The following is a 5,959-nucleotide window of genomic DNA, read 5'->3' on the forward strand; positions in this document are numbered from 1 at the left end:
GTATTCTAAATCCTTAACCACTTTTTCCTAAACCCGCGAGCGTACGCCCGTTTCGTTGATGCCCACGGGACGGCTATATGCTCTCCCATAGTAGGGTACCAAGTACTCAAAATAATTAACCACTTTTAAATGGGAAGCATTTCTTAGTGAACTTCGGTGAATTTGACCGTATCTATCTATCTATCTATCTATCTATCTATCTATCTATCTATCTATCTATCTATCTATCTATCTATCTATCTATCTATCTATCTATCTATCTATCTATCTATCTATCTATCTATGTTTACAACTTTAAGCTCCCCTGGCCGTTTCGATAATGGTCATCATCATCATCATCATCATCATCAGCCTGACTACGTCCACTGCAGGACAAAGGCCTCTGCCATGTTCCGCCAGTTAACCCGGTCCTGTGCTTGCTGCTGCCAATTTATACCCGCAAACTTCTTAATCTCATCTGCCCACCTAACCTTCTGTCTCCCCCTAACCCGCTTCCCTTCTTTGGGAATCCAGTCAGTTACCCTTAATGACCAGCGGTTATCCTGTCTACGCGCTACATGCCCTACCCATGTCCATTTCTTCTTCTTGATTTCAGCTATGATATCCTTAACCCCCGTTTGTTCCCTAATCCACTCTGCTCTCTTCTTGTCTCTTAAGGTTACACCTACCATTGTTCCTTCCATTGCTCGCTGCGTCGTCCTCAATTTAAGCTGAACCCTCTTTGTAAGTCTCCAGGTTTCTGCTCCGTAGCTAAGTACCGGCAAGATACAGCTGTTATATACCTTCCTCTTGAGGGACAGTGGCAATCTACCTGTCATAATTTGAGAGTGCTTGCCGAATGTGCTCCACCCCATTCTTATTCTTCTAGTTACTTCAATCTCGTGGTTCGGCTCTGCGGTTATTACCTGCCCTAAGTAGACATAGTCTTTTACAACTTCAAGTGCACTATTACCTACCTCGAAGCGCTGCTCCTTGCCGAGGTTGTTGTACATTACTTTCGTTTTCTGCAGATTAATTTTAAGACCCACCTTTCTGCTCTCCTTGTCTAACTCCGTAATCATGAGTTGCAATTCGTCCCCCAAGTTACTCAGCAATGCAATGTCATCGGCGGAGCGCAGGTTACTAAGGTATTCTCCATTGACTCTTATCCCTAACTGTTCCCATTCTAGGCTTCTGAAAACCTCCTGTAAGCACGCGGTAAATAGCACTGGGGAAATTGTGTCCCCCTGCCTTACACCCTTCTTGATTGGTATTCTGTTGCTTTCTTTACGAAGCACTATGGTAGCAGTTGATCCCCTGTAGATTTCTTCCAGAATGTTTATATATACTTCATCTACACCCTGATTCCGCAGTGTTTGCATGACGGCTGATATTTCTACTGAATCAAACGCCTTCTCGTAATCTATGAAGGCTAAGTATAGTGGTTGGTTATACTCTGAGCATTTCTCTATTACCTGATTGATAGTATGAATGTGGTCAATTGTTGAGTAGCCTGTTCGAAATCCTGCTTTTTCCTTTGGTTGATTGAATTCTAATGTTTTCTTTACTCTGTTAGCAATTACCTTTGTAAATAGCTTGTATACTACAGAGAGCAAGCTGATCGGCCTGTAATTCTTCAAGTCCTTGTCATCTCCTTTCTTATGTTTTAAGATGATGTTAGCGTTCTTCCAAGACTCTGGTACTCTTCCCGTCAGGAAACACCTCGTAAACAGGGTGGCTAGTTTTTCTAACACAATCTGTCCTCCATCTTTCAGCAGATCTGATGTTACCTGATCCTCACCAGCAGCTTTGCCCCTTCGATAATGGTATCAATACCAAACTTAGTATGCCTTAACATGACTGCATGACGAGCATAAGTGAGTAGTCATAACAATAAAATCATGATATGTATGTCATCAATGTCATGATTCACATTTCATGGTCTTGCTGCTCTTGCGGGGGTTTCTTGACATGTCATGTTGCAGGACTGGTATGGTAAGACATGACTGCATGGCGAACACGAGCGACAGACCCTAACATCTAAATCCTGACATGCGTGCCATGTACCAACATGACTACATGCCACACTCATGATGTGCTCGTGGCCGTTTCGCTAGCTTCGCGTATACCGAGTTTGGTATAATGGGACGTGAGTGGATGACGAAAGTATATGACTGGTGCAAACATGATAATCATGAGATGCGTGTCATGTAACAACTTGACTACATACCATGCTCATGATGTGCTCGCGGCCGTTTCGCTAGCTTCTCATGAACCGAATGCGGTATTACGGGACGTGAATGAATGTCGGAGGTGTGACTGGTGCAAACATGATAATAATGAGATGCGTGTAATGTAAACACTTAACTACATGATACGCTCATGATGCGCTCGTGGCCGTTTTGCTAGCTTCACATGTACCAAATTGGGTATTACGTGATGCGAACGGACAAAATAGGTAAATGACACGTACAAACATGGTGATCATGACATGCGTGTCATGTAACAACATGACTACGTCCCACACTCATGATGTGCACGCGGCCGTATTGCTACCTGCACACATGCCAAAATTTGGTATTACGTCACGTGAATGGGTTGCGAAGGCATGTGACTGGTGTAAACATGATAATCATGAGATGCGTATCATGTAAGAACATTATTACACGCCGCACTCAAGGCGCGAATACACTTCGACGTGAGTCGGCGCGGTGCGCGCTGCCGTTTTATCGCGTCACGCCGGCAATGCCACTCCAGGCGCCGATATCCTCCTAGTAGAGATCATTGCATCTGCCCACTGACCTTCATTGTGGATCTCCATGCCTTATACTCACAGGCGCACGCCGTGCTGCGTTGCTTTGGCCCATTGACGTTTGAGCGCACACGGCGTCCTTCCGTCGCGAAAAGAGGCAGACGTGGTGCTGTCTAAGTAACGTCGTCGGCGCGAAATGCAGTATGTCGCATTTCGCGCCCGTTGCCACCGGACCGCGCAGACGGACGCTGGTCGCGCTGGTCGCGCCTGGAGTCACACTATCAAGTCTCGCATTTTGCTAGCATGGCGTCGCTGCGCCCAGCCTGCGCGTGCGTCAACGTTGCGTCGGAGTATATTGGGCCCTTCATGACGAGCTCGCCGCCGTTGCGCTAGCTCCACATGTACCAAATTTGGTATCACGGGAAGTGAACAGGAGACGAAAGTAAATGACACGTCCAAACTTGATAATCATAATATGCGTTTCTTGTAAGACATGACTACATGCTACGCTATAGCGTTCTCACGGCCATTTCACAAGTTCTATATGTGCCAAGTTGGTTGGTATCAGGTGAAATTAGTAGATGAGGAAGGTAAATGGAACGTCCAAACATGATAATGATGACATGGAAGTCGTGTACGACAAAGTTTATCTCTGCCTGTTAACGTTGCGCTGATTTTGAAGTGATATATCACCCTTCCTCATTCGTGCTTCGCATATCATCAATTACCGCTGTACGTGGGATCTGCCATATTTTTTTCATAAAGTTTTTCCCGTCCCTCCGTATTACGTCACGTGAAAAGATGACGAAGCTATGTGACTGGTGCAAACATGATAATCATGAGATGTGTGTCATGTAATAACATGACTACATGCGACACTGAAGCGCCAACACACTTCGACGTGACCCGGCGCGCATGCGCGCCTGCGTTCGTTTCGTCGCGTCAATGCGGGCGATGCCACGCCAGGCGCTGATCTGCCTGCCATATACTACTTGCAGGCGCGTGTCGTGCTGCGTTGCTTTGGCGCACGCACGTTTCAGCGCACCTGGCCTCTCTCCATAACAAAAATTGAGGCAGACGCAGTCATGTCTGGGTAGAGCTGGGTAACGTTATGGGTGCGAAATGCAGCATGTTGCATTTCGCACCGGTTGTCGCCGGGCCGCGCCGACAGACGCAGCTGGTTGATTGGTCTAAACCAGTCACGACGACAGGACAGATGCTTGGGCTAGTTGGTGATTGGGAATCAACATATTTGCACAGCGCAAGACTATGAGTAGTTACGACGTAACTACAGAAAATACAAGGACAGAGAAAGCGCTGACACGGAACTTATAGCATTGCTGGCCTTTGAGCGGAGCACTTCATTCGGCAACACAGCAAAACCCCCATCCTTATTCGCGGTCAACAAGGCTAGCAAATTCTCTTTGAAAAACGTGACAACCCGGTGAAAAGGCAAATTATCGCGGTCTGGTGGAGACCGCAACACAACCTGAATGCCTACAGCTACACATCTATCAGATACGGCCTCGGGAGCCCGTTTTGCTACTTGCCTTACAAGAGACAGCATTTCCGGAGGCGCCAGCTGAGGTGTGTGGCGAACTTGGGACCCAAGCTTAACACACGCTGTGCACAGTTCGGAATGGGTACCTCACACGCAGTGTGGATTGGGTTGCCCGGTGAGGGTTTCTTCTTGGGAGTGATGGCCCGAAGGTTTGCCAGCATACGTTGCCAGATGAACTCGGTCGTTCTGCCAGTGGAGACGCAAACCTCCAGCCACTTCTTCTTGGCCCTTCGAGGGCTGTCAGTACTTTTCACTTGAAAAAACATCACGTCCCGAAGCTGGCGCGATAGACGTTTTCATTCTGAGCGAAGAATTGTTGCAAATTCGAATGCCATGTCCCGTAGAAGGGGTGAGGCCTCCGTACAACAGCTTGACTGCAGGCGGTAAGAACTTGAGGCGTAAGCAATAGGGAAAAGTGCGCGATTGGTACTCAGCAATGGCTATGAGGTTGGTGAGGTGACACGGATCAGCAGGGAAACACGAGAAAGAGGTCGACATACTAGAAATGTAACTTGATAAGACAGATGATTGGGCATCAACATATTTACACAGCGCAAGACTACGAGTTGTTACGACGTAACTACAGAAGAGACAAGGACAGAAAGAGCGCTGATATATATATAGTGAGGAAGAGCTTTTTTCGAGAAGAGGTCAAGCTGGCACACACTGATGATGATATCTACAGATGAGGAAATTTTACAAATGATGATGACACGTCCAATTGATAAAGAAGAGTCGGTGACTGCGCTCACACTAATTTCCTGTCTCGCTGGAAGTGGCCTCCTGGCCACGCGAGAGACTGTGATGTGTGGTGCGCGTTCAAAGTGCGCGCCTTCGAAAAGTGCGCGTCACGGAAAAAAAAAAAAAAAAAAAAAAAAAACAAAAGGAGAAATACCAGAGTGCACGTGCGGGGCTGCTTAAACAAGAATGACGACGTTAAAGAGCGTCGAGCACGAGGATGCGTGGCAGGACGTGAAGTAAACAAAAGGTAAAACATCCAATGGGCAGCGAACACGGAGATTTCAAGGCCCAATGGCTTGACACCACGAGACAGCAGTATCTCCAATGAGAACGAGACAAGTGGGCCAGAGCTGAAGCAGGAGCCTGAGCAGACCAGAGCAAGGGGAGTTCGAAGAAGACGGGGCAAGCGGAAGGTCGTCACCAGACCGGGCGCTGAAGATGGGCCGTCGGGCGTAGGACCCGAGCCTGCAGGTCTTCAACCGGCCGGGGCCTCCTGCCGTCGTGTTCCCGCTCCAAAGGACCGTGGCCATCCGGTCCTGAACTCCTTTCCAGGGCCTGCGGACTTTGGTTCCGGCAGGCGAGCTACAGCCGTCGGGCTCCGGGCCCGAGCTGTGCGCCCAGCTGCTTGACTAGGTCGACCCTGGTTCTCTGACGCGTCACCACCAGCCTGCGTTCTCTCGTCACAGACGGGTCCACACTCCTAAAGCCAGAGCCACCACGTTCCGGCCTGGTTTCTCGACGTGTCGTCAGCAGCCAGCGTTCCTTCATCCCCGTCCTGCCCGCGTCCTGAAGCCGGAATCACCGCGTTCCGGTTTGCTCATCGCCGCCGAAAACCAACGTGTGGGTGAGACCGAACAGATATCTTGCGCTACTCCCATCACTCAGCCCCTTTCGAACGTTAGGTTTAGTTACTGACTTTGAACGTT

The sequence above is a fragment of the Rhipicephalus microplus genome, unplaced genomic scaffold, assembly GCF_043290135.1.
Source record: "Rhipicephalus microplus isolate Deutch F79 unplaced genomic scaffold, USDA_Rmic scaffold_14, whole genome shotgun sequence".
NCBI lineage: Eukaryota > Metazoa > Arthropoda > Arachnida > Ixodida > Ixodidae > Rhipicephalus > Rhipicephalus microplus.